The following is a 26,209-nucleotide window of genomic DNA, read 5'->3' as shown; positions in this document are numbered from 1 at the left end:
TTTATGTCAAATATGTCTATGTTATATGTATTCAATTTATATTTGTTTTCTAAAAGATGTTTCTTAGAGATTTATATATATATATATATATATATAAGTACTGCATAAAATTATGTGGAGCAGAACTTCAATAAAAATGGTGGTGTAAGGACCTCCAAAAATTGTCTTCTCTGTAAAATGAGAGAGAATACAGGCATAAAATTATAAAAATCATCTTCTCAGAACACAGGAAATTAACTAAAGGCTTGCAGTTATTCAGGAAATATGTATTCAAGACAAACGGCTGAATCTCAGTAAAAACAGTGAGCTTGTGACACCTTAATTTTCCCAGTCCCTTTCCTCTCTTCCCAGCTCCAGGATAGTTTTAAAAATCAACAGACTGCAATCACTGTGAAAACCACCAGTCTGAAGTCAAAAAAGGGGAAAAATGGTTCGAGGTCCTTCAAAGTCCCATTCCCATAGAACTGACATTATTAAACTGGTAGTTCCCTGGAAGACCCCACTTGCAAGGCTGTCTTTATTTGACATTACTGAGAGTTTACCAAATGCAAACAATCTTTTCCAAAGGGGCATTTGTCTAAAATAATCAGAGGCAATTGTTGAACATCATAGCTGACTGCACAGTAGACAACAATTGGGACTGATAGGTTAATCAAGAAGTTTAAGAGGAATATCTTGGAAATGAGAAATTTATAGAGGGCTTTGAAAAGCTCTGTTACATTCCTGAGACTCGAAAAAGGCACTTGCGTGTATAAGAATATGGGTATGAGGCTGTATTCATGCTCAGAAAAGACAAAAGAAAACAATAAGTTCTCAGCTTTGCCTAATTTTGAGGCCGTGCAACAGAAAGTTAAAGCTAAGGTGGAATTATTAAATCTATGACTTAGTGTTAAATTCTTGCCCTAACATGCATACTGAACTCTTTGTGAAAGACTGGGAAATGTATTGGTTCCAAACATTTAAGGCAATCTCTGTCATATCATAAGCTGACCATTAAACTAAATGGGTAGATACTTCAGTGGTCACAAACAAAAAAGAATATATACTTCATAGAAATATTTCAGAAAAGTCACTAAACAAACTAAAAACAACTACAAACAACAATAATGGCAAATCTTAGGAATAGTGGAGTATTTGATTTCCAGAATTTCCAGATTATATTATTTAAAATGTCTAGATTTCAACACAAAAACTGTGAGGAATACAAAGAAACAAGAGTGTATGGAGCAGGTATTTTATTCTTTTTGATGCAATGGTAAATGGGATTGTTTCCTTAATTTATCTTTCTGATCTTTTGTTGTTATTGTATAGAAATGCAGGAGATTTCTGTGTATTAATTTTGTATCCTGCAACTTTACTGAATCTGTTGATGAGCTCTAGTAGTTTTCTGGTAGCATCTTTAGGATTTCCTGTGTATAGTATCATGTCATCTGCAAACAGTGACAGCTTTATTTCTTTTACAATTTGGATTGCTTTTATTTCTTTTTCTTCCCTTATTGTTGTGGCTAGGACTTCCAGAATTATGTTGAATAACAGTAGTGACAATGGATAACCTTGTCTTAGTCCTGATCTTAGAGGGAAGGGCCATACACAAAGGGAGCATGTCAACAGAAGCCATATCTTGGAAAGCTCTAATATTAGACTTACTAGAAAAATACTTCCAGATATTTTAAATATGGTCAAAAACCTAAGGAAAACTATGTTTATAAACTAAAGAAAAGTATAAAAATGATGTTTTACAAAATGAAGAATAATAAAAAAAAGTATACAATTTTAAAAGAACTACATAGAAATTCTGTAGCTGAAAAGTATATTAATTGAAAAGAAAAAAAAATTCACTGGAGAGGTTCAATATATTTGAGCAAGCAGAAAAAGATGAACATTCCTGAATAAAGGTTAATTGAGATTATCCAGTCTGAGGAAGAGAAAGAAAAAAATAAATAAAGAAAAAATGAACAGAGCTTCAGATACTTGTGGGACATATTCAAGAGTATCAATATACACTTGCATATGAATTCTCAGCATAATGGCAGTCCAAGAAAGAAAATAGAGAATGAAAGGGGCAGTAAGAATATTTGAAAAAAAATGGCCCAAAAATGTCCTAATATGAAGGAAATCAGTTTACACATCCAAGAAGCATAACAAACCCCAAGTTGGATAAGCTCAAAGAAATTCACACCTGAGCACATCATGATCAGTAAAAAAGCCAAAGGCAACATATGAGAGAGAGAGAGAAAGAAGAGGCATGAAGAAATCCTCTATAATGTTAAGACTGACCTTATATCACAAGACATGGGAGTCAGAAGGTATGGGAGGACACATTCAAACTGCTGAAATATAAAATAGACTATCAACCAATAATTTCCACTGTAACAAAGCTATCCTTTAAAAATTAAAAGGAAATCAAGACATTCCAGATAAACAAAAACTGAAAGAATTTACCACTAGTAGACTGCTGCCCTATAAGAAATACTGAAGTGAGTCTTGCAGGCTGAAATGAAATAATACTAGAGAGTAACTTCAATTCATGGGAAGAAATAAAAGATGCCATTAATCTTAATTATATAGATAAATATAAAAGGTAGTGTAAATATTTTTATATCTCTTTTTCCCCTCTCTGTATTTAAAAATATCTGCACAAGGCAACAGTTATAAATCTGTGTTGATGGGCACACAATGCAAAAAGACATAATTTGTATGACAATAATAGTATAAAAAAAGGAAGGATATATGTGTTAATATATGATGTTTGTGTTTCTCTTTCTGACTTACTTCACCCTTTATGACAGTCTCTAGGTCCATCCACATCTCTACAAATGACCCAATTTTGTTCCTTTTTTATGACTGAGTAGTATTCCATTGTATATATGTACCACATCTTCTTTATCCACTTCTCTGTTGATGGACATTTAGGTTGTTTCTATATCCTGGCTATTGTAAATAGTGCTACAATGAATAGAAAGCAGAAATAGAGCCACAGACATAGAGAACAAATGTATGGATACCAAGGGGGAAAGGAGGGGTGGGATGAATTGGGAGATCCGGATTGACATATATACACTATTGGTACTATTTGTAAAATAGACAACTAATGAGAACCTACTCTATAGCACAGGGAACTCTACTCAATGCTCTGTGGTGACCTCAATGGGAAGGAAATCCAAAAAAGAGGAGATATATGTATATGTATAGCTGATTCACTTTGCTGTACAGTAGAAACTAACACAACATTGTAAAGCAACTGTACTCCAATAAAATTTTTTTAAAAAAGGAAGGATACAGATAGACAAGGACAAATTTCTTATATATTATTATAATTGTTGTTATTAATCCAAAATAATGTTATAAATTAAGATAATAAATGATAACCCCCAGGGAAACCACTGAGAAAATAAAGATATATGTGTATATATATTTTCATTTCATATATATATGAAATAAAAATACAAGACAATTAAAATGTGATACTATAAAATATCTATTCAACATAAGACAATAATGAAGAAACAAACTGGAGTAAGAGAAACAAAATCATATAGCACGTTGGAAACAAATGGAAAAATGGCAGACATCCTAACATGTAGGAATTACATTAAATGAAAATTAAATAAATACTCCAATTATCTAGTTAAAATTTAGAAATTGCAAGAATAGAAAAAAATATATAAAACTATATTCTATCTACAAAAGCTATACTTTACATTCAATGATACAAATAGATTGAAATAAAAATGTGAAAAAAGATAAATCAACTGAACAATAAAGAGAACTTAGGTGGCTGTATTAATATCAGATAAAATATACTTTAAGCCAAAAATTATTATTAAAGACAGAGAATGATACAGTTGACCCTTGAACAACACGAGTTTGAAGAGTGAGAGTCCACTTATACACAAAATTTTTTTTCAATAAATATATTGGAAACATTTTTGAAGATTTGTTACAATTTGAAAAAAAAAAAACCTCACAGATGAACCATGCAGCCTAGAAATATTTTAAAAATAAGATAAAGTTAAGTAGGTCATAAGCACATAAAATATATTTAGATACTAGTCTACTTTATAATTTACTACCATCAAATATACACAAATCTATTATAAAAAGTTAAATTTTGTAAAAATTTACACACTCAAACACTATAGACCCTACTTGGCACCATTTGCAGTTGAGAGAAATGTAAACAAATGTAAAGATGCTGTAGTAAATTATAACTGCATAAAATTAACCGTAGTACATACTGTACTACTATAATAATTATATAGCCAATTTCTGTTGCTATTGCAGTGAGCTGAAGAGCTGCAAGTATCCACTTAAAATGCTGTGTGATGCTAATCATCTCTGTATGAGCAGTTTGTCTCTCCAGTAAGTTGTGTATCACAGTAAAAAGTGATCTCTCGTTGTTCTCGCATATATTTCGTGTTTCGTGCAATATACGGTAAACTTTGAATAACCTCATGGGGCCCATATGAAGTGCTGCTATTCTAGGGAATTTTTCCCTAGAAGGAGAGAAAAGTCATAACATTACAAGAAAACAATTGAATTGCTTGATATGTACAGTAAATTGAGGTCTACAGCTGCTGTTGCCCGCCATTTAAAGTTAAATGAATCCAACATAGAGACCATTGGAAAAAAGAAAAGGAAAATTTGTGAAGTTGTCATTGCAGCTACACCAGCAGGCATGATAACCTTGCACTTTTTGTGAAATACCTTTTTGTCTCTTATTGGAAATACAACTTTTATGTGGGTGCAGTATTGCTATAAGAAGACAAATCTATAGACTCTAATATGGTTTGAAAAAATCAAAGTCATCATATAACAACCTAAAGCAAAAGGAAGATGTAGGATGTAAAGTTGGAGAATTGAATGCCAGAAAAGGATGGTTTGATAATTTTAGAAAGAGGTTTGGCTTTAAAAATGTCACAATAACAGGAGAAGCAGATTCTGCCTACCAAGAGGCAGCAAATTCCCAGATGCCATTAAGGAATTATTGAGGAGAAAAGATATCTGCCCAAACAACTTTTTAATGCAGATGAAAGTGCATTATTTTGGGGGAAAAAAATGCCACCAAGGAAATTTATTAGTAAGGAAGAGAGGTGAGCACCAGGATTTAAGACAGGCAGGGATAGGCTAACTCTACTGTTTTGTGCAGATGAATTTGGGTTTATGATCAGTACTTCCCTTATCCATAAAGCTGATAACCCCCAGCCTTGAAGGAAGAAATAAACACCAGCTGCCAGTCTTTTGTTTGTACAACAGGAAGAACTACACAAGGAAAACTTGTTCTCTGGATTAGTTCCATTATTATTTTGTCCCTGAAGTCAGGAAGTACCTTGCCAATAAGGGACTACCTTTAAAGTTCTTTTAATATTGGGCAATGTCCCTGGCTACCCACAGCCTCACGAGTTCAACAGTGAAGCTGTCAAAGTGGTCTTCTTGCCCCAAAACAACATCTCTAATTCAGCCTCCAGATCAGGAGATCATAAGAACATTTAAGTTTTATTATACACAGTACTCTATGGAAAGAATTGTCAATGCTATGGAAGAGAACCCTGATAGAGAGAACATCATGAAAATCTAGAAGGATTACATCATTGAAGATACCATTGTTGTTATAGAAAAAGCCATGAAAGCTATTAGGATGGAAACAAATCCCTGCTAGAGAAAACTATGTCCAGATGTTGTGCATGACTTCACAGGATTTGTGACCAAGCCAATCAAGGAAAACATGAAAGAGATTGTAAATATGGTAAAGAAAGTTGTGGGTAAGAGATTTCAAGATATAGATTTTGAAGAAATTCAAGAGCTAATAGACACCACACCAGAGGAATTAACAGAAAATGACTTGAGGGAAATGAGTGCTTCTGGACCAGTGCCAGATGAGGAAGAAGATGTAGAAGAAGCAGTGCTAGAAAACAAATTAACATTAGACAATCTGGCAGATGGGTTCTGATTATTCAAGATAGTATTTGACTTCTTTTACGACCTGAACCCTTCTATGATACAGGCACTGAAACTAAATCAAATGGTGGAAGAATAATTGGTACCATATAGAAACATTTTCAGATAAATGAAAATGCAAAAAACAAAAATAGTCAGACAGAAATTACACTGCATATCCATAAAATTTCACCAAGTGTGCCTGCCTCTCCTGCATCCCCTTCCACCTCCTCCATTTCTTCTGCCTCTGCCACTCCTGAAGGAACAAGTCTAACCACTCATCTTCCTCCTCTCTTTAGTCTACTCAACATGAAGACAAGGATGAATGATGGTGATCAACTTCCACTTAATGAATAGTAAGTAATCATTATGATGTACCGTAAATAAACTTATCTGTTGTGTATGTGTGTTTCTTCATGTGAAAATCTAATAACTGTACAACAAAACTGTATGAGTCATTTTTTGTTACCATAAATTATCATTGCCTAAGTATTCATTGTGTAGGACATCGTGTGAAGAATTGTACTGAAGTGGATAGTCTATCCTTTCATTGGCATAAGGTGACTGATATTTAATATAAAATTAGTATGTTAGTTTTCTTACTGTCTTACTTATAACTTTACTTTCAAAGAATTACATTATTGAACAGTATTTTGCTCTCTCTCATAATTGGAGAAACTGCATATCAGCCTATCAGCCTACATTACAGGTAATTTTTTTTAATGTAACAATGTTTCCAATACTGTCTTATGAACATGACTGTAATACTGTATGATCATGAACAAGACAAAGTTGGCTAGTCTCGGCACTTTTATTCAGCACTGTATTGGACAATCTAGCTTTAGTTCATATGCAAGAAAAATAAATTAAAAACATCCAGATTGCAAGAGAAGAAGCAAAACTATCTCTATTTGAAGATGTCATTAGCTTATAAATAGAAACTACTGAAGAATACACCAAAAAGTCCACTAGTGCTCAAGTCCACAAGTTCAGCAAGTTTGCAGAATTCAAGGCCAATACATAAAAATCAATTGTATTTCTCTACACTAACAATGAGCAGCATGGGAATGAATTCAGATGCTATTTAAAATAACATCAAAAATAATAAAATATTTAATAGCCAGGATATGGAAGCCACCTAAGTGTCCAGCAACAGATGAATGGATAAAGAAGATGTAGCACATATATACAATGGAATATTACTCAGCCATAAAAAGAAACAAAATTGAGTTATTTGTAGTGAGGTGGATTGACCTAGAGTCTGTCGTACAGAGTGAAGTAAATCAGAAAGAGAAAGACAAATACTGTATGCTAACACATATATATGGAATCTAAGAAAAAAAAAAAAGTCATGAAGAACCTAGGGGCAAGACAGGAATAAAGACACAGACCTGCTAGAGAATGGACTGGAGGTTATGGGGAGGGGGAAGGGTAAACTGTGACAAAGTGAGAGTGGCAAGGACATATATACACTACCAAATGTAAAATAGATAGCTAATGAGAAGCAGCCGCATAGCACAGGGAGATCAGCTTAGTGCTTTGTGACCACCTAGAGGGGTGGGATAGGGAGGGTGGGAGGGAGGGAGACACAAGAGGGAAGAGATATGGGAACATATGTATATGTATAACTGATTCACTTTGTTATAAAGCAGAAACTAACACACCATTATAAAACAATTATACTCCAATAAAGATGTTAAAATAATAATAATAATAAAATATTTAGAAAGAAATTTAATCAGATTTGGACACTGAAAATCACAAAAAAATTTTGAGAGAAATTAAAAACCTAAATAAATGGAGAGACATTCCATACTCTTGGATTGGAAGACTCAGTATTGCTAAGATAGTAATATTCACCAAATAGATCTACAAATTCAACAAAATCCCTATTAAAATCCCATATGCATTTTATTTGCAGAAGTTAACAAGCTGATCATAAAACTGATGTGAAATGCAAGGGACCAGAATGCTCAAAACATGCTTAAAGAAGAACAAAGTTGGAGAACTCACACTTCTTGATTTCAAAACTTACTGCTAAGATACAGTAATTAAGACCATGTGGTACTGGCATAAGGATAAAGATAGAGATCAATGGACTTGAATTAAGTGTCTGTAAATAAACCCAAATATCTATGGTCAAGTGATTCTTTTTCAGGGTGCCAAGAAAATGCAATGTGGAAAGAATAGTATTTTCAGCAAATATTCATATGCAAAATAATATAATTCTACCTCTACAACACATCATATATAAAAAAAATCTCAAATGAATCAAAGATCTAAATGTAAGAATGTAAGAACTCAAATTAATATATATATATATATATTTGCATGAAAATATAGGGGTAAATCTTGTGATCTTGGATTAGGAAATTTCTAAATATATAAAACCTAAAACAAAGTGACAAAAGACAAATTAGTATAAATTGAACTTCACCAAAGCAAGAAAACTTTTGTTTGAAAACTGAAACCCACAGAATGGGAGAAAACATTTGGAAATCATACAACTGAAAAGGAATTTATATCCAGAACATATTTTTTTAAATATTCTTACAGTTCAATAATGAATAAACTATTCAATTAAATGATGGATTTGGGTAGACATTTCTCAAAGAAGATATGCAAAAGGCCAAGAAGTACATGAAGATATGCTAGTCACCACTAGTCACTAAAAAATGCAAATCAAAACCACAAAGAGATATCATTTCATACCCACTAGGATGGCTATAATCAAAAAGTCAGACAATAACAAGTCTTGGTGGAGATGTGGATAAATTGGAACGCTTGTACACTGTGGATTAGAATATGAAATCGTGCAGCAACTTGGAAAACAGTTTCACAGTTCTTCAAAATGTTAAATATAAAATTGCAACATGACTTGCCATTTCCACTCCTAGGTATGTACCCGAGAGGAATGAAAATGTATATCTACACACAAACACACATTAATGTTCATAGCAGCATTAATCATGATAGATAAAATGTGGAAACTCCAGTTATTTGATGAGCTCCAAATGCATATCAACTTTTTAACAGATAAGCAACACATAGCATATCTACACAATTGAACATTATTTGGCCATAGAAAGGAATGAAATGCTGATTCATGGTACAGCATGGATGAACCTTGAAAACATTAAATTAGAGAAACCAAAGACATAAAGCCACATATTGTGATTCCATTCACATGAAGTGTCCAGAATAGAAAAATCTATAGATACAGATTGTACATTAGTGGTCAACACAAGGTGTAGGGAGAGAGGATTTGAGCCTGACTGCTGATGATGTGGAGTGTCTTTTGAGGTTATAAAAATGTTCTGTAACCATATAGTGGTAATGGTTGAAAAACTTTGTGAATATAATAAAAACCAGTGAATTGTACATCTAAAAGGATGAATATTACAGCTTTAAAAAAGTAAAATATATTTGAATTTTAAAAATGCTTGGAGCTTACAATGCTGAATAACTCATCTCCAAAATCTAAGTTTTCTGAAAGCATGTACACAAAATATGCAGATACCTTGCATCATGGGTAAAATGCTGATATTGAGCTAAATGTGGTGTTAGCTGGCATTTGGTCTTCACAGTAATGAATATTTTTTGCTATCTGTGTTCCAGGATGATTCTTAAGTAGTATTATCAGCACGTTTTCATCTAAATCCTCATAAAATTCTGTGAGGGTTTATGAAAACTATGATGTTATAAATGGACAAACCAAAGCTTTAGTGATTAAAACATTGGTCCAAATCTATTAACGTGTAGCCAGATTTGGATTGAGATATGTCTGACTCCAAAGTCGATAGTATTCCACTGAAGTATAACCTTTTATTAATTAATAGATCAATTAATTGATTGATAAATTATATCATCTACTCAATAAGTATTTTTCTTAGTTTCTACCATGGGTTAATTATTTTTTCTCTGTTGAGGCTGACATGAATTTTATTATTTTTTTTTATACAGCAGGTTCTTATTAGTTATCCATTTTATACATATTAGTGTATATATGTCAATCCCAATCAGCCATGGGTTAATTTTAACAACAGTAAAATACCAGGAAAAAATCAATGCTTTCATGGAGATAGCATTTATGTGGGGACTGGTAAACAACCAGGAAGCAAATTAATTATGGTGAAAACTCTGAGAAAATAAATATATAGATAGATAGAAAAATTATAGATAGATGATAGATAGATAGATAGATAGATAGATAGATAGATAGATAGATAGATAGATAAAGGGAACATGATAAAGAGAGATTGAGTAGTCAGAGGAGAAAGTGATCTGTATGCTAAGACCTGAATAATGAAATAAACCAGCTCTACAAAAGCATAGAGGAAGAGAATCTCATGCATTGAGAACAGCTACTACAGAAGACTTTAGGCAAGAATGTGCTTGGACAGGAAGAAAGAAAATATTCCTAGAATATAATGATACAGGTGGAATGGCAGGATTTAAAGCCTGAGAGCCAGGCAGGGACCAAATTATAGAAGGCTTTGTAGACCTGAATAATGGTTTGGGAGAGGAAAGAAATGACAGTCATGATGATATTGATGACAGTGATCTTGATGATGTTGATGATGATGATAACTCTACCAAAAAGAAACAAGATCAATGTATACACCTGATATGTGCCAGCATTTTGCTAATATTTGATATACATTGTTCTCACTTATCATTCTTAAAAAAAAATGGTGAAATGAAAGTCATCTCCATTTTACACAAGAGAAACCAAGGCTCAGAAATGTTAGCTAACTGTCCCAAGAAAACACAGCTAAATGAATGCTAGAGAAAGGGTTCAATCTGTGATTCCTTTACCACAATTGCTAGCCCCAGCTGCTTTCCAAGAGAAAATTCTGTGGCAGAACACTATGTACCTTTATTATTCAGCAATGTTTTTTAGTTGAATGAATTAGACAGAAGTTTATTTTGCCCACCAAATGTTTCTTCCGTGTGTTCTACTCTCACTGTGGATGGTTATGATTCTTAAAGGTATAAAGTTCATTATTTATATCTCTGGGACTCCAAGAATCCCAGTGTCATGATTTCACAAAGAATCCTCACCTTTAGAGTTATCATTCTGGGTCGCCATCTTTGAGGATATTTTCAGTGTGTACCTTATGTTTTAAGGACAAAATATTCCAATCTCACTGCAAAAACCAACTTGCGTGACTCATAGGCTGTGTCAGGTTTAGGCTGTCAGTTATTAAGCAGGTTGTTCTAAATAAGCAGGCAAGATCTTGTTATTCTGACTTGCAGTTACAGAAAAGAGCTGGCAGCCTCATGAGTATAAAATGAAATGTCAAAGAGTCCGGGGATACGTCATTGTCCAAGAAAAGCCATCAGCAACTGACTAAGAAAACATCAGATTTACATTTACTCTACCAAGTATTAAACAGTATTGACAAGTGAAATGTTTTTTGTGTTCTTGCCTCTGGGAGAATTTTAAGAAAGACAAATGATTCCTTTTCTGTGGCTGTTTTTAAGAGATTCACATATGGGTCAGAGTGGTGAGAAAAAGCTGCAGAGATGATGTGAAAGAAGATTCTACCCCTTCACAAAAACATGTCCCATCTGAGAGTGGTTGTGAAGGTGTGAGAATAAGAGAAATACTTATTTTTCCTGTCTTCACATAAAGCTTGAGGCTTGCTAATTTTTGCTGGGAAACTGAGGCTAAGTAGCAGGGAATTTGCCCAAGGCATAATTGCTAGATAGCAGCAGAACCAGGATTTTAACCTAGGAAGCCTGCCCCTCAAACGGGCAGAAATATTATCCATGTGAGAAAGAAACCATATATATCTCTTCAGGTGTTGGGCAGGGGGGGAGATTATCTTAGTCATACTAATTGGTCAGATTGACTGCACAATCAAATGCCTTCCCAAGACCCTAAAGCATAATTGTGAACATCTCTATATGTTATATGTCATCTATCTATCTAACTACCTATCTATCTATCCTCTTCTACTCAGAGTGCTTTGAAATATTTTGACATTTATTCCATGGTACAAAAATTATTAGTAGACATATTTATCTGCATACCTCATCTCCAACTAGAATACTACCTCAGGAAATGCAGTGAATTCTATTTTACATCTTCCATCTCTAGTAAAAAGCCTGAAAAGTAGTAAATAAGTGAATGAGTAAATAAATTAGTAACTCAAGCTGGAAGTAGTCCAGCAAACAATACTTCAGATGCTTTTGGCAACCTTTGCAATAGACTTACAGCTTGGACACTTGTTTCAATTTCTTGAGATAAAATTATTCAACCTTTCACTTGCCCCAGATGAAAAGGCCAATTTAGCATCATTCATCTTCCGGGTAAGTTCTGAAGTATATTTCGGGTGCTGTGATATATGGTAAAATTTTCAGCATAGTAAGGTAGAGAAGTGGCCGTCTCTTTCCCAGAGTTTCAAAATAGTGTATTATAGGGTTGAAAAGGATAGATGCATTGTATACAGTCTTGTTTGTCCTCCAATGCGCTAGTCTCTATATTTGTTTATTTATTTTGGAGATACTGCAGTTTATCTCTGTGTGTGTCCACATATCAGCCAAGCAACCAGGCAAGGGTTTTCAGGAGGATCTTTGCTGAAGGCAGCCAATATGGTGGTGGATTAGCCTTTAACTGATTGTCTGATGGGCCAGAATGTGTGAGAGAGACACACTAAATAAGCAGTTCCAGTCTCTGTGTTGAAATAAAATCATTTTGTGCCTGGGCAAAGGATTAAGAAAACAGGGTCTGTGTTTCTTCTGTTAACAAGAGTTCTAGTTCCATTGTTATCCCTGGATGGCCTCCAGCTTCCCAGTGACATCTGGTCAATTAGCTTACTGCAGTCCTACTGAGTTCCTAATAGGTTATGGAATGGAAGGTTAGCAGAGAGGAGTGGTAATTATATTAGATAAACATATGAAGCCAAGGTCTGTACCTATCAATCATATATTCTGAAGTATACTCATAGCTCCTAAAATTCAGATCCAGTTAACATATATTAAGTATCAACTCTATTTCAAGCACCATTTTTGGCTGTCCAGATAGTTTATTTAATCTTTACCTGAAACACAAATACTATTGTTTCTAATTTACAGATGCAGAAGTTGGATTCAGAGAATTAAGTGGCAAAACAGTATAATTCAGTTTTCAGGACATTTATTCTATTGGTCTTTCTATTAGGCCAAAGGTGATTAGTACCAGTTAATAGCTATGATCTCTGTACTGATAATCATGCCGTTTTAAAGTCTATTATAATCATATATCAAAGATGAATTTTTGTCCATGGGTCAATAGATGAGCAGCATATATCTGTATGTGAAAGAGAAGTAAGAATAAGGAGATTAATTATGATCCTGGTTATCATATCTCATAAATAGCCCTCAGATTCTTTCATAACTCTTTTTATGTATTTTCAGCACTTTGGTTCAAGCCACAGCCATCCCTTGTTGAGCCTACTTCACTAGCTTTCTAATGAGGCTTCCCATTTCTGCTTTTCTGACTACTCCAATTCACTTTCTCATCTGAAAATGGCATTCCAATCATTTCATTGTCAAATGAATCAATGAACGAATCAATGAATATTTAATATGCCCTCCCCCCAAATCCTTTCTTAACTTTCTAACCTTACCAGAAGCCATTCTCCTGTTCCCTTTCATTGGCATCTCAAAGATAAAGATGTCCAAAACAGGACTCTTAACAAATGTTCCAATCATTTAATGCTCCATAATAAACCATATCAAAAGTCAATGGCTTAAAACAATCACAACATTCATTTTGCTCACAAATATGCACTTGGACAGGGATTGCCAGGTTCAGCTTGTCTCTGCTCCACTGGGTATCAGCTGAGTGGACACAAAGTCATCTGACGTTTACTCACTCACATGTGGAGTGGTTGATGGATGTAAACTGAAACATTAGCTTTAGCTGTCAGGCAAAACACCTATAAGTGACTTCTCCATGAGGACTGAGCTTCCTCACAACATGGTAGCTGGGTTCTAAGGGTGAACGTCTCAAGAAAAAGAGTACTAAGGACAAGCTATACTCCCATTCATGTTCTAGCCTTTAAACTCAGATATTCTATCTGCTGAGACAAACATAAATCCATGCATAATTTCAAAGGAAGGAAAAACAGACTTCAGTTTTTGAAGGGAGAGAATGCTATCATTCTAGAAGAACATGTAGAACTAGAAGTATCACCATGACCCTTTCAGTGGACAGACCTAAGTTATGAAGTTATGTGTCAATGTATCTATCCCTATCACTATTTCCCTATATATATATATATATATATATATATATATATATATATATACACATACATACACATAGATAAATGTTTGTGTGGACATGACATAAATGAGATTTATATATGAGTGTGTGTGTGTATATATATATATATTTATGAGATATACCTGTATAATAGATGCCTATATAGATCTTTGAGATGCCTGCACATTCACACATACACATAGACACAAACACATAGATGTGTGAAGAGGGAGAGATTTACAAATACACTGATATCTATTACCTCTATTATTGAAATCCTTAAATTCATGAGTTGACACTAATCTTTCCAATCTGATGTTTCCTATCCAGCATCACAGGGTTCATTCTAATTTTTCTTTCCATATTTGTAACTCCATTCTCTTACAGTAAAGCTCTCCCTTTCCTTAATATACTAATTTATTTAATCAATTTTCCTCTAGGCAACTAATCTCTTATTGCCATTGCTACTGACTTGCCTGCATGGACTCTTGATTTAACCTGCTAGCTTCTTCCCCTCCCTCAAGGCTTCCCGTTTGCAGATAGACTCCTTACCTCATTAATCTGCATGCCGTTGGCACCCTCAAGCTCTGAATTCCCATACCACCTTCCTTGGCTACAGTTTTGTTCTCTCTCCTTGGACTCTTACTCCTCAGTTGGAGTGTCCGTACAGGTAGATGCCCTTCTCACTCTGTTGGGCTCTGACCGTCCATACCAAGCTTTTAACTCCCCATCTTCTCACCCAACATGGACACTCCTTATCCTACTTATACTCCAATGTCCAACAATGGCACTTCTCCACATAGACACTCACATTACCCTGCTTGGGTTCTGAAACCCTAAACTGAGCCACACACAGATATGGCTGCCTTCCTCACTCAATTGGCTTGATTCCCCATGGCAGCCCATCTCATATAGATACCGTCTTCAGCTTGAGTTTGGACACCCCATATAAAGCGGTTCTTCCAGGTGGATGACTACCATGCTTGACCTTACCTAATGGTTTTAGGACTAAATTGTTTAGGAAGTTGAAGGGAAAGGTCTATCAGTTGAGTCCTTTGGAAAGCAGATGCTGAAATTAAGTTAGGAGTGTAAAGGATTTATTGTGGAGAAGCACCTGAGTGGCACCTAAATCGGACAGAAGCAGACTTGTTCCCAGACCATCTGGCAGGGAAAGTCAGATGGGGCCAACTGTGAAATTGTGAGGTATATATATAAAAGCCTTGGCCAGACCAGTGGAGAGCTCTGGAGCAAAGATTGCCCTTCAAATGAATACTCATTGGTCTTGACCCATCTATGATGAGCTTGCTCCATCATGAAAAGTGTGGCCTAAACTCAAACTTTATAGCACAACTTAAGGAGTTATAACTGGCAAGTTCCAGAAAACCATAATCAACATAGCCTATCAACAAGTTCTGTCTTGAAGAGTGTGAGAGGTACATTTCTGCATCTTCCACAGACAAGATATGGGGAGAGAAAAGGAAGGGATTTCTATTAACTTTAGATGCGTGTTAAATATCAATATTAATACATATAACTCAATCCTGAAGCCCATAAAAATTCAGAATTGAGATTATTGATTCTCATATATCATTATCTGTCAACATCACCCTGGGTGTTTGGCGAAAATATATGTGCACACCATAAATCTAGAACTGGAACCCCTCAGAATGGGTCCCAGGAACCTGCATTTTTAACATGTAAATCAAGTCATTGAAAACATTTTAAACTCTGCCTGCAGATCCCTCATGCACTCAATGAATTTTTTTTGTAAGTTCATTTTTATCACCATAGTCTGTTGACTGATCTGACACTTCAGTCCAGCCCATAACTATGGAAACTGTAACTATTGTTTTGCTGAGGGAAACATCTTGTCCTTTTGCTGTAAATCTATTTTGCTCAGGGGCAAGCTTTTATAGGTCAAGATCCTTGCTGTGTTATTGAGAAATGTAGGTTGGCTTGTAAAGAACAATTGTTTCCTGCAAAGTCACAAATTTGGGCCCAGCATGATGGATATTCTCAGGTTATGTGTGCTATAGCATACACTGAACGATAAAATTATCTCAGTAAGATATTTTTATGAATCTGACCTGCCTTGCCAACATGAAGTATTAGGCATTAGGAATATGTAAAAGAGAAACTATGGGTAAAAAAAAAAAAAAAGTTTCCGATTATTTGCTCAAGTGACACTTCAACCAGCCTATTTTAGCCTTCTTTTTGTCTTCTGGTTTTCTTTGACTTGCTAACCCCTTGTCTCTGAATCTTGACTCTGTATCTCTTCTTAAGTTTTCCTTCCTAATCTTTGACCTCAAGACTATATTTTTTAACATTAGGTGGCTACCTCCCCTGTCTATACACATAAATACACAAAATTGTTATATAGTGACTACACTGTCTCCCAGAGCCCCAGAAGGCATTATGATAATAGAAAACTTTTCTTTCCTTAGGTATGTTAACAGAGGTCTTCTCTCATAAGATCGTTTACCCCAAATTTGTATTGCTATGTAAATAAATATCCCAAATGCAATGACATAGTAATTACAATTGCTCATTTTTCTCATGTATTTGCAATTTAGGAAGGGCTTGGAAACAACAGTTCACCTCTGTTCCTTGCACCATCAGCTTGGACAGTTCAAGGCTAAGGACTACTCACAAGGCTGGAGGCTGCAATCATATAAAGACCCACTCACCCCCATGTCTAGTGGTTGATGCAGCAGTTAAAATGGAACTGTTGGCCAGAACATCTCTGCATGTGGTTTCCTCACAGCATGGCAGCTGTGTTCTATGAGTCGTTTTCCCAAAAGACAGGATATGGTAGCTAGCCATTTCTTAAGGCCTGGGCCTGGAAACCAGCCATTTCCATTGCCAATTATCTATTGATCCAGTCAGAGAGACCAGACTCAAAGGAAGGGGACATAAAACATACATCTCAATGAGAAAAATGTCAAAGAGTTTTGGGGTCATTTTTTTAATACTATCATATGAAACTCATCATCATTAAGACTTGCCGTTGTGAGATTCCCAACCCTGCTCATAAGATGAATCATCTTCAAGTTGTAGTGATGAGTAATAATAGGTAACACTTGAGAAATAGGAGACTTCGTAAAGCAAAGGAAAATACAGAGGAGGTGTACTTGACTGTGTCCTACAATCCTGTTATTCTAGAAATAATGTCCAGCAGGGGAAGAACTTCTTATTAAGATTTCTCTGGCAATAGAGGGGAAAAAAAGTTCTTACTCATTAAAGTTTGTAAGACTTTTCAAAGCACTAGCATGAACAATGGCCTATAAGTTTCTAACAATATCCACCAAAGAAATTGGTACTGCCATTATTATTTATATTATACTAATGGTAAATTTTGATTTTGTGATATTAGAGGATATGCTCAGTATTTTACAGCTAGAAAGTAGAGAGACTGAACTTTAAATCAATTTTCCCTCAAATCTCATGACAAGGCAAGTTTTGTTAATAAAGAAATTTTGAATTTCAAATTAGGACAGAAGATCTGAACTTGAATTGGTAAATTGGAGCAGGTATATTATGAGGTGATTCCAGTTAAATAGAAAGTATAGAAAGCTTATGGCAAGAAGAAAGGAGCTAAGAAACTTGGTCTCACTGGGGAGGTTAATTCTGATAAGGGAAGGCAGTTATTCAATGTACAGTATCCAAAGAGCTTGTCAAGATCACACGTAATTTGATTAGCAAAGACTCTTAATAGCATGGCTCATTCTATTTGGTGGGTTCCAGTAGCAGGGTTAATGTGGTTGACAAGTTATGTTCCAAGATTGGCATGCATTAGGATGGGAATGCCAAGAAATGTGTCCATTCACCAAAGGACATCTTTGAGGATATGGGATTAAGATTCAGTTTCATAAGTGTGAGAAGGACACAATTTAGGAAGATAAAATGTCCAATTCAGGTTAATTGAACTTCACAGTATTTTTCTGAGTCTCAAAGAGTGTTTCTTGTCCCTCCCCCTAATATGGGAGTAAGGGATTAAGAGGGAAAAACTATTATGTATAAGCTATAGGATATATTGTACAACACATGTACTGACAAAGCAAAAGACTTTATTGGGAAGGGATCCCCAGGAAGAAAGCAGCAGCGTAAGAGGACCCAGGAGAACTTGCTCTGACATGTGTCTCACAGGTTTTATGATAATGGGGTTAGTTTCCGGGTTGTCTCTGGCCAATCATCTTGCTTGTGCCCATATTTGGTCTGACTCAAGGTCCTTTCTAGTGACACATGCATCTCTCAGCCAAGATGGATTCCAGTGTGAAGGATCCTGGGAGGTTGGCAGGACATTTTATGGGGTGGTGGGTTTCCTCCCTCCTTTTGGCCCCTCCCAAATTCTCCTGGTTCAGTGGCAGCACCATGCTCCTTATTGGGACTTCTTGTTGGGAGACAACTCATGCAAGTGGCTATCAGCATGCCTGGCTAAAGCAAGCAGTTTTGGTTAATCATTCCCTAACAGAGATTAGAAGTCCCAAATCAGTTTCTCTGGTTGAAATGAAGATATTAGTAGGGCCATTCTCCCTCCCAAGTCTTTAAGAGGTAATCTGTTTCTTTGTCTTTTCCTGATTCTAGAACTGCATGTTTTGTACTCCTTGGTTCTTGGGCCCTTCCTCCATGTTGCTTCAATGATCACAATGCCTTTTTCTTCTCTTGTATTAGAATTGTAGCCAAGGCTGTTGCCCCATAATCATACCCCTCTCCCTCCCTCAAATAGAAATCAATTACTCTTATCTAAATTTTAGGAGGATGTGGTAAAGAGAAAGAAAAATAACAAGAACTGTTTAGAAACAACTAGGCCCAAGATGGGGATGATTTGACTTCCAGTAGACCTTGAACCTCAGTGTATACTCACTGTAATGCATTAACATGCTAAATGACAAACCCACCTATATCATGACAGTTGATGATTGCCAAGACAATAGGAAAAGCTAGTACAAGAACTAAAAAAGAAAGTTGCATCAGTTCCGAGTCCAAACCACACCTGTTCACGGAAAACTCATGAATATTCCTCCCACACTTTCCAAATCCCTCCCTTTTACTTTGACCCACATGTACATTTGGTGTCTCTACCCAAATTGGTTTGAGAAGTATATTTGCAACCTAGTTTACTGCTCCTCCATTCTTTGGCCACTGAATTAAGCTTGTGCCGTTCCAGTCTCAGCATTTGTTTCTTTATTGGATGTGCAAATCCAATTGGAAAAGGAACCTCCCTGGCAGAGACAAGGGGTCTCAGACTGGACTAGGACCCCAGCACAGGTCTAGTAGGCCAATTCCATAACAAAATCTTCTATTTCCTTCTTGTAAAGAAAATTGCAATTAGAATCAAAGCCTCTGGATGATCCATCATAACTTCCCCTTCTCAAGATTCTTCACTTAATCACATCTGCAAATTTTCTTTTGCCATATAATGTTCACAGGTTCCCAAGATTAGGACTCAGACATTTTGGAGGCCATTATTCAGGTTACCAAAGCCATAGTTTCCTGCATTTTAGATAAAGTCACATGGAAGTGAAGCCTGGATTAAAATTCAGATATTCCCATAGCTTACAATTTTTTTTTCCCTCACCCACATCTACTCTATTGCCTTAGTTCTAGGAAATGTACCACTTCCTAGACATAGGAAACCCTGCTACCTTCAGGATTCTAGAGTGCACAGATCTCCCCAAGAACACAAGATACCAATGATGAATGAAATCAAATTTAATGACAAAGAATAAAGCAAGGTTGGATATACGTCTTCCATCATCAATTATACTATAGTGAAAGACAAGTATTTTAAATTCTCTGAGATTCAATTTTCTCATTTATAAAATGGGAAAATTATATATGCCCAATAACCTCATTAGGTTATTGGAAATATAAGAAGGAAAGCTATTTGAATAAGCGAAGCACTATGATCAGGTTCAATCTTTGGGGTTTATGAATTTCTATCCAAACAGTACTGAAGGATGTGGAAGCTTCATTTTTCTGATATAGACTACATTAGACCTTGATTCTTCCTCTTTTGGGGATTGTATGAAATACTTGATTTACATTTTAACTTTTATCTGAAGCTGCAGGTATAACTGACAGAGCTTATTAGTAGACAGCAAGAAATAAATTTCACCTTCTGAAGATTTTGGCAAAAATAACAGGGACTTTTAACTATTGGGAAAAAAAAACTGAATTAAAATGTCCCTTAGAAAGAAAACTGATTTTTAATGGAACAGATGGACTATTACACTGACCACTTTCCAATCTGATTTTATCTTCCTGTTTTTTTGATTCATCCATATTGATATATTGCTCCTTATATGAGCATAATGTAATCCTGCAAGCCAGAGGAAAATTTCAGCAGTCAAATGCATTGCGAATAATTGCTACTCAACTGACATAAATCTGTTTGCAACTCCAGGATCATAAAGCAATAATGTTGGAATTGACCCCAGGAATTGCTGAGGAGTGTGTGGTAAAATGGAAGGATTACTGGTCTGGGAGCCCAGAGAAACATTTTCTAATCCATTCTGAAAATCCTGTTCTCTTCCATTTATGCTTTGTGTCTGTCATATATTTCACAGATTTTTATTTCCAATATGATCACTACAATTAGATGCTTAATTATCTCTCCTTTGACATTGGTCATCAGATCTTAACTAGAAAACTCTCTGTCAGCAGTGTGTTCTATGTGCTTCTGGACAGTTTACTTTGTTAAGATTCTGATTACTAAACAAACAAACAAAAAAACCCAAAAAAACATGTTATTCCCTTATTTAAAAATCTTCACGGGTTCCACATTACCTATCATTTGACTCAACCCATTTCTTATGTCTTATCTATCTTCCCCATCCACTCACCTCAACAACCTTCAGTTTTATCCATCCTATAATCCTTATAAGTCTCTGACACTAAATTTGTTGACTTTCTTCTTTTATTTGATTTTTTTTTTTTTCTGCACTATGCCTGTCCAAATCCTACCAGCCAAAGGAATATAGAGTAAAAGTGATATGCTATTTCTGGGTCAAGAAAATTAATAAGTGTATATACTTTTATTCTCTTTTTCTCTTCAGCTTCCTTGAAACACAGACATTATTTAGTCTAATAAAAAAAACTCTGGGGCTTCCCTGGTGGCGCAGTACTTGAGAGTCCACCTGCCGATGCAGGGGACATGGGTTCGTGCCCCGGTCTGGGAAGATCCCACATGCCGTGGAGCGGCTGGTCCCGTGAGCCATGGCTGCTGAGCCTGCACATCCAGAGCCTGTGCTCCGCAATGGGAGAGGCCACAACAGTGAGAGGCCCACGTACCATGAAAAAATAAAATAAAATAAAAATCTCTAAAAAACAATAAACAAAATTCTACAACCAATTTACACTTATTGATGAAATTACTTTGAGAGAAAATATATGGCAGTTTCTACTAAAGTTGTAAAAACTCATGCTCTTTTACTCATCAATTCCACTTATGTTTGCCACTATTAGAAACAGTTTAGTGTTATTAATAATAACAACTCTGGAAACAACTTAAATATACATCAACAGTAGAATGCTTAAATAATAGTGACATAGTCATGTATTGGAGCATTACCCAACCACAAAAATGAAACAAATGAACAACAACAAAAAAAACTACAAGTAAACAAAATGACTTAGATGAATCTAACATACGTAATCTTGAACAAAACCAACCAGAAATGTGTATGAGATTTAAATAAACTTTTAAAACAGTGAAAGGTGATCAATGGAAGTAGGAGTCAAGATATTAAGTACTGAAGTGACTGAAAGATAACATGAAAGGGGCTTCTGTTTTACTGGTAACAACCATTTTTAAAGTTGGTTATATGATTATGTTTATCTAATGAAAAATTATTAACCTCAAATTTATAAGTTGCATATTTTTTTCAAATGTATATTATAATTCAGTACTATATTAGCTTGGGCTGCCATAACAAAATACCATAGACTAAATGGTTTAACCAACAGAAATAAATTTCTCAGAGTTCTAGAGATTGGGAAGTCCAAGATCAAGGTGTCAGCAAGGCAATTTCATTGAGGCTTCTTCTCTTGTCATGTCTTGTAGCAGCTGCCAACTTGCTGTGTGCCCACATGACCTCTTTTTGTGTTTGGGGTGGAAGGGGAGTAGAGAGAGAGGAAGCCATCTTTCTGGTGTTTTTCATATAAGATGCTATCTTATAATGGCAGCCACAACTTCATAGAAGCTTCACTATCATGACTGCATATAAGCCTACTTATCCTGCAAATGACCCATATCTAATACAGTAACATTAGGCATTAGGGCTTCAACAGATGAATTTTGAAGGGACATAAAAGATATTTCAGTCCATAGAAGATACCATGTTATATAAAAACAAACACAAAATAAAAACAAAACAGGAGAGACCTTCAAGATGGTGGAGGAGTAAGACGTGGAGAGCACCTTCCTCCGCACCAATACATCAAAAATACATCTACATGTGGAACAACTCCTACAGAACACCTACTGAAAGCTGACAGAAGACCTCAGACTTCTCAAAAGGCAAGAAAATCCCCACCTTCTTGGGTAAGGCAAAAGAAAAATAAATGAAAAAACATAGACAAAAGAATAGGGATGGGACCTGCATGTCTAGGATGGAGCTGTGAAGGAGGAAAACTTTCCACACACTAGGGAGCCCCTTCACTGGTGGGGATGGGGGTGGGAGAGGGGGAGCTATGCAGCCATGGAAAATAGTGTAATAACAGGGGTGCAGAGGGCAAAGGGGAGAGATTCCTGCAGAGGATTGATGTCAACCAGCACTCACCAGCCTGAGACTCTTGTCTGATCATCTGCCAGGGTGGGCAGGGGCTGAGACCTGAGGCTCAGGATTTGGGGATAAGATCCCAGGGAGAGGACTGGGGTTGGCTGCATGAAGACAGCCTGAAGGGGGCTAGTGAATCACAGCTAGCCAGGAGGGAGCCCCCAAAATTTCTGAACCTGCCCAGAGAGGCAAGAGACCATCATTTTGGGGTGTGTGAGGAGAGGGGATTCCTGCTCTGTGTGCCCACAGAAGGCAGAGCACTGCCTAAGCAAGCTCCAGAGATGGGTGTGAGCCACAGCTATCAGCTCAGACCTCAGAGATGGGCATAAAATGCTAGCACTGCCACTGCTGCCACCAAGAATCCTGTGTGCAAGTGCAGGTTACTACCCACACCCCCTGGGGAGCCAGAACAGCATGCCACTGCCAGGGTCCCATGATACAGGGACAACTTCCCCGGGAGAACACACAGCATGCCTCAGGCTGTTGCAATGCTACACTGGCCTCTGCCTCAGCAGACTCTCCCTGCATTCTAGTTATGACTACCACACCCCTCCCTCTCCCCAGCCTGAAAGAACAAGATAGCCCTAATCACTTGCTTTTTAACCCCCTCTGTCTGGGAGGAGAACAGACTCCTGAGGGTAGCCTACACACAGAGGTAGGGCCAAAATCAAAACTGAACCCCAGGAGCTGTGTGAACAAACAAGAGAAAGGGAAATTGCTCTGGGCAGCCTCAGAAGCTGCACAAACAACTTGATAAATGCTGCATCTGCGGAATACCTAATAAAACAATGAATGTTCCCAAAATTGAGGCAGTGGACTTTGGGAGCAACTGTAGACTTGGAGTTTGCTTTCTGCATATGATTTGTTTTAGCTTTTATGTTTATCTTAGTTTAGTTTTTAGTGCTTGTTATCATTGGTGGATTTGTATATTCGTTTGGTTGCTCTCTTCATTTATTTTAATTTTTTATTTTTTTATTACAATTTTTCCTTTTTCTGTTTCTATGAGTGTGTATGTGTATGTTTCTTTGTGTGATTGTGTCTGTTTAGGTTTGCTTTTACAACTTCTCCTAGGGTACTGTCTATTCCTTTTTTTTGGTTGTTTTGTTTGTTTTTTTGTTTTCTCTTTAGGAGTGTATGTGTTTGTTTCTTTGTATGATGTAGTCTGTTTAGCTTTTCTTTCACCATTTGGTTTGAGGTTCTCTCTGTTCGTATTTTTTTTTCTTCCATTTTTTCTGAGCCAGGTGGCATAGCAGGGTCTTAGTGCTCCAGCTGGGTGTCGGGCATGAGCCTCTGAGGTGGGAGAGCCGAGTCCAGGACATTGAACCACCAGACACTTCCTGGTCCCATGTAATATCAATCGACAAGAACTCCCTGAGAGATCTCCATCTCAACACGAAGACCCAACTCCATCCAACAGCCAGCAAGATCCAGTGCTCGATGTCCCATGCCAAACAAAAAACAAAACAGGAACAAAACCCCACCAATTAGCAGAAGGCTGCCCAAAGTCATACTAAGTTCAGAGACACCACAAAACACACCACCGGATGCAGCCCTGACCACAAGAACACATGCACCAATTCCCTCCACCAGGAAGCCCACGCAAGTAACTGAACCAACATCACCCACTGGGGGCAGACACCAAAAAAAAAAAAAAAAAAAAAGGGAACTACGAACCTGCAGCCTGTGCAAAGGACCCCAAATACAGTAAGTTAAACAAAATGAGAAGACAGAGAAATATGCAGCAGATGAAGGAGCAAGGTAAAAACCAATGAGACCAAACAAATGAATAGGAAATACACAGTCTACCTGAAAAAGAATTCAGAGTAATGACACTAAAGATAATCCAAAATCTCAGAAAATGAATGGAGAAAATACAAGAAACGTTTCACAAGGACTTAGAAGAACTACAGAGGAAACAAACAATGATGAACAACACAATAAATGAAATTAAAAATTATCTAGAAGGAATCAATAGCAGAATAATTGAGGCAGAATAATGGATAAGTGACCTGGAAGATAAAATAGTGGAAATAAATGCCACAGAGCAGAATAAACAGAAAAGAATGAAAAGGATAGTCTCAGAGACCTCTGGGACAACATTAAATGCAACAACATTCACATTATAAGGGCCCCAGAAGGAGGAGAGAAAAAGAAAGAGTCTGAGAAAATATTTGAAGAGATTATACTCAAAAACTTCACTAACATAGGAAAGGAAAGAATCAGTCAAGTCCAGGAAGTACAGAGAGTCCTGTACAGGATAAATCCAAGGAGAAACATGCCAAGATGCATATTAATCAAACTATCAAAAATTAAATACAGAGATAAAATATTAAAAGCAGCAACAGAAAAGCAACAAATAATATACAAGGGAATCCCCATAAGGTTAACAGCTGATATTTCAACAGAAACTCTTCAAGCCAGAAAGGAGTGTGAGGACTATTTAAAGTGATGAAAGGGAAAAGCCTACAACCAAGATTACTCTACCCAGCAAGGATCTTGTTTAGATTCAACAAAGGAATTAAAAGCTTTACAGAAAAACAAAAGTTTAGAGAATTGCACACCACAAAACCAGCTTTACAACAAATACTAAAGGAACTTCTCTAGGGAGGAAACACAAGAGAAAGAAAAGACCTATAATAACAAACCCAAAACAATTAAGAAAATGGTAATAGGGACATACATATAGATAATTACCTTAAATGTAAATGGACTGAATGCTCCAACCAAAAGACATAGACTGGCTGAATGAATACAAAAACAAGACCCATATATATGCTGTCTACAAGAGACCCACTTCAGACCTAGGGACACAGACAGACAGAAAGTGAGGGGATGGAAAAAATATTCCATGCAAATGGAAATCAGAAGAAAGCTGGAGAAGCAGTTCTCATATCAGACAAAATAGACTTTAAAATAAAGAATATTACAAGAGACAAAAAGGACACTACATAATGATCAAGGGATCAATCCAAGAAGAAGATATAACAATTGTAAATATTTATGCATCCAACATGGGAGCACCACAATACAGAAGGCAAGTGTTAACAGACATAAAAGAGGAAATTGACAGTAACACAATAATAGTAGGGGACTTCAACACCCCACTTTCACCAACGGACAGATCATCCAAAATGAAAATAAATAAGGAAACACAGCTTTAAATGACATTTTAGGGCAGATGGACTTAATTGATATTTATAGGACATTCCATTCAAAAACAACAGAATATGCTTTC

This window comes from Globicephala melas, chromosome 5 (genome assembly GCF_963455315.2).
Source record: "Globicephala melas chromosome 5, mGloMel1.2, whole genome shotgun sequence".
Classification (NCBI taxonomy): domain Eukaryota; kingdom Metazoa; phylum Chordata; class Mammalia; order Artiodactyla; family Delphinidae; genus Globicephala; species Globicephala melas.
This window is presented reverse-complemented; position numbering follows the sequence as displayed.